Raw genomic sequence first — 5,000 nt, forward strand, 5'->3', positions numbered from 1 at the left:
GATTCGGTCTTGTATTCCTCGAGGAAGTCTAGACTTTTCTTCGAGATCCCAAACCTCTTCTTTGCGGCTAGGGAGAGAAAATCATGAGATGAAGGTCCTTGATTTTCGATGATGAAGCGAAGACAGTCGACTTTTGTACTTGTTGGGAGAGAACTGGGCCTGGGAGAGGGATCAGCTTGGGCTGCAGATCCAGGACCAGGGGGTACCAGTTGCTCCGGGGCCACTTGGGAGCCACTAGGGCCGCTGTCCCTTTGAAGGTTCTCAGCTTGGAGAGGACTTTCAGCAGAAGGTTGGTGGGAGGGAACAGGTAGATCTTGGACCATCTGTTCCAGTCCAGTGACATGGCATCCACTGCTTCTGCCTTGGGGTCCTCGTACGGGGCCACATACCGAGGAAGTTGATTGTTGTCGCTCGTTGTGAAGAGATCGATCTGAAGTTCTGGGACTTGGTGAGAGATGAAGGAGAATGATCTTGCGTCTAGAGACCATTCCGACTCTATCGGGCTGGTCCGAGATAGAGCGTCCGCTGTCACGTTGCGGAATCCTTGTAGGTGAACTGCAGACAGGTGCCATTTCTTCCTCTCTGCCAGACGGAAGATTGTCAGAAGCACCTGATTTATCTGGGGCGATCTTGAGCCTTGGCGATTGAGACATCGAACTACCACCGAGTTGTCTAGGGTTAGACGAATATGGATCGAGGGAGGCGGGGAGAGTTTCTTCAGAGTTAGAAGGACCGCCATGGCCTCCAAGATGTTGATGTGAAACGTCTTGAACAGGGGAGACCATGTGCCTTGAGCCTGTTTTTGGTGGGAGTGACCTCCCCAACCCTCCAGCGAAGCATCCGTGTGGATGTTGAGTGATGGAGGTGGGTGTTGAAGAGGAATGGACCTTTTCAGGGTCTTTGCTTCCGACCACGGCTTGAGGAGAAGTCGAAGTCTGTTTGGGAGCCGTCTCTTGGGGTCTCTTCGAGCGATGGATGCAGAACTTCTCCAGACTCCCGCGGCATCCTTTAGCTGTGCACGAAGCACCGGGTTTGTTACTGAGGCGAACTGTAGAGAGCCTAGAACTCGTTCCTGCTGGCGTCTTGAGATCCGCTTGGATTTCAGTAGTCGCTTGACAGACCCTGCTATTTCCTTCCTTTTCTTCTAGGTGATGGAAAGGCGGTGTGACTGAAGGTTCCATTGGATTCCTAACCATTGGAACTTCTGAGCTGGAGAGAGGCGAGATTTCTTCACGTTTATCTTGAATCCCAGGTGTTCTAGGTACTGGGTGACTTTGCTGCAGGATTTTAAACAATCCTCGGGTGATGGAGCCCAGACTAGCCAATCGTCGAGGTAGGCCATCACCTGGACGTCTCGGAGGCGGAGCTGTTGTACTATGGCGTCCGCCAGCTTTGTGAAGATCTGAGGGGCCATATTGAGGCCGAAGGGCATGGCCCTGAAGGCGTAGCTTTTCCTTTGGAGTCGAAATCCTAGGTAGGAGGAAGCGTGATGGTTCATTGGAACATGCCAGTAGGCATCCGCCAGGTCTATGGAGACCGTGTAAGAACCTCGAGGCAGAAGGGTCCTTATCTGTTGAAGAGTCAGCATCTTGAACTTGTCGTTCACTATGAACTTGTTGAGGGGGGGATAAATCCAGAATGACTCTGAGTTTGTCGGAGTCTTTCTTGGGGACACAAAACAGTCTCCCTTGGAACCTGGTGGACTTTACCTTCCTTATCACCTTCTTGTTCAAGAGATCTAGGACATATTCTTCCAGAAGGAAGGTTGATTGTTGGAAGAATTGCTGGAAGGTTGGGGGTGGTTGAGTCCAACTCCAGCCTAGACCCTTCTTGACGATGCTGTGTGCCCAGGGATCGAAGGTCCATCGATCCTGGAATTGGCGGAGTCTTTCTCCCACCGGAAGCACTTCATTGCTTCTGGTGTCCCGAGGGCTTACTGCCTCGGCCGCTAGCTCCCCTTCCTCCTCTGCCTCTGGAGGGACGGCGAGACGCGTCTCTGCCTGCACCTCTGCTTGAGCCTCCACCTTTGGGACGAAAGGTAGTCGTCTGTTGCTCGAAAGCAGGGGTGAAAACCGGTGACTGTGACAAGACCGGTTGGGTGACCAGCTGAAAGGTCTGCTGTGGCTGAGCTGCCACTTGGGGAGTAGCGGGTCCCGGAAACTACCGTCTCTGTTGACGTTGCTGGGGTTTCTGCTTGAAGGATTTCCTCTTAGGTTGAGGTCCGTCGTCCTGGGAGGATTTCCTCTTCTTTGACATGCCCCACTTGTGGAGAAGGTTCCTGTTCTCCGTGGCGGCCTTGTCGGTGATCTCTTTCACGAGGTCAGAGGGAAAGAGGTGCTTACCCCAGATGTTGGAGGAAATCAGCCTACGGGGTTCGTGTTTCACAGTGGCACCTGAGAACACGAATTCTCGACAGGCTCTCCGAGCCTTCATGAAGTGATACAAATCCTTCACCAGGGTTGCCATGTGGGATTTGGCGAATACCATGTAGTGGTCTGGGACTCTGGTGTCACAAGCCATGATGTCAAGTTGGACCTGGTGGGACATGGATGCTGCAAGCCTCTCCTTCGTATCTTGTTCCCGACGAAGGAGGTGGTCGTTGAGTTTCGGGAGGTCTTCGTTAAACTGACGTCCGGCTACGTCAGGATCTAGCTTTCCCACCACGAAAGTATGCTGGATATCCTTCCAGTGTCGAGCGTCGGGGGGAGTTACTATGGAGAAGGGTCTGCACTCCTCCAGTGCAGGGCAGGGTTTTCCTTCTCCCACAGCCTTGAGGCACGCAGCGAAGGCCTTTTCCATGAAGGGAAGGACTGCATTGTCGGGTGCGACGTAGGTAGGGTGCTTCTTGCTCAGGGCCGGAAGCTTAGAGCAGGTAAAACCCCTACTTTTAAATGTGGTGGCTAGCATAGCCTGGGCCTTCGCGAGATCGAACACTATCTCCTCTTTGGGTTCGGTCTCTTCTTTAGAGGCAGGTTCAGAACGGAGCCGGACGTAACAGTCCGGGTAAGCCTCAAAGTTTGGGAAGAACTCCACATCTTCCAGGGGGACCGTGCCGATCTTATCGCTGACAAAGATCCTGCCGGTCGCGATAACCATATGCTCGGCATACCTCCAGGGGTTGGCATGTGAGCATGCAGGGAGATCCTTAACCGAGATCTTCTTCGGTTCTTTGGACCCCTTCATGGATCTGATGAACTCTTGAGTTTCTTTCAGCCTGTTGTCCATAATGGCTTTGATCATCCGGAACATCTCTTGGGCGGATGGAATGGGTTCCGGGGTAGCGGAGGTAGACGGGAGAGACACTTCCGTCGGTGTAGGAGTAGGGGCGGTGATGGAAGGAGGAGCAACCTCTTGCTCCGACTCGGTGTATTCCACCTGGTCCTCTTCATCTTCCGCACCTTGGGCCATAAGGGTCTTCTCCGTGCTCTCCGAAACATCCGACATATGTTCGTCGTTTTCGGAATCCAGGTGGCACTCTTGCATGGACTGGGCCATGACTACGTCTGGTTCCACCGTAATTTGGACAGTGGGGATTAGTTCTTTGGGCACCACAGAATCGGGGGAGGCCTTTGGGAACAGAAGGGACCTCAATTCTTCAGTGGCCAGGTATGGTCCAGTGGCATTCTTCTGGAAGACACGCACCCACTTGCGTAGCTTATCCCGAGAAGTGTCCCTGACCTCCGCTGATGGAGGATTATGGAAGGCATCGACTAGGCGATCCTGGCAGACCACACAGCTCTGCGGGTCCCAGAACTTCAAATCCCCTTTCTTGTTGGCACAAGGGGCGTGAGTCCTACACGCCGTATGCCCGTAGAAGTGCGGGCGTTTCACAGCGCAGAAGTCGTAATCACACTTCATCTGCTCCTCCTGTAAAAGAAAGAGAAAATGAGTATGGGGGGAGTCATAAGAATGACTCTTAAACTAAGTTAATATTAATCATTAATTTTAACTTGATAAAGGGAGTGATGCACAGAGGAAGGGTTGAGATAGGATAGGAACATACTCCGTGCATCCCGCCCGGCTGGTTACCGTAACCTTCATCCTTGGACAATCCGAGGTGTCCGAAGGCACAGGATAGAATTCAAGTAGAAGTCCATAGGGCAGATAGAATTCTATGGGAATTGTCAAGGATATAAGGTTGGGACTGAGGCCACTCAGTTCCAAATTAGGGGACTAAAAGATCCCATAGGGTAACGGCTTCCGGCAACCAGCCGCGCTAAGATACACGCAGCATGCTGGAAATCTGTGATATGCAAGAAGACAGCATGATTACCAATAGAACAGTAATAAGATACTGATCCATTTACGTAAACAAGCCATCTGGTTGCAGTGTAGGGCTATCAATATCAGATGATAGCTAGTAGAAGGGGGTGCAAGTCGCCTTGACGCCTCCGGAAGGTTCCGGCAGCCCGCCGGCACGCCGGAGGCCGCTCCAGCAGAGTTTCTGGCATTAGGACAGACAATATAGAAGTCAAGAGTAATACCAGGGTGGCGGCCGCCGGCACAGCGGCGGCACCCCGGCAGAGGGAGCGGCGGCTCCGGCAGCCGGAGGTTGCCGGCTTGGTGACAGGAACAAGGATGGTTATAGCAGAACCGGACTGCCGGCAGTGGATGCCGGCACTCCGGGGGCCGGCCGTCGGGTGGACGACCAAGCTATGAGGAAGGAGGGAGAGCTATCGGCTGGAAGCCGGCGGCAGGCGGCAGTCCCCCGGCACACGGAGGACCGGCGGCCGAGGGGATATGGAAAGAGTCACCAAGGTAGGAGGTGGGTATCACCGACAGTGGAGGCGGCAAGGGACCGGCACCCGGATAGTGAAAGAGACAGAAGGAGGGATGTAGGGGTCCGGCCACGGACCCCGAGACATCCCCCCTGAGTGGGTGTACCCATGATAGAGGCTGACTCTATCACCCAGAAGCAGGGGCCGCAGAGGAGCGGGAGCTAAGTTAGCCCAAGGGAGGGCTAGGGGACACCCAAGAGCGGGGGGGTGGGGAGACCCCTG

This window comes from Palaemon carinicauda, chromosome 4, assembly GCF_036898095.1.
Source record: "Palaemon carinicauda isolate YSFRI2023 chromosome 4, ASM3689809v2, whole genome shotgun sequence".
In the NCBI taxonomy this organism is placed as follows: domain Eukaryota; kingdom Metazoa; phylum Arthropoda; class Malacostraca; order Decapoda; family Palaemonidae; genus Palaemon; species Palaemon carinicauda.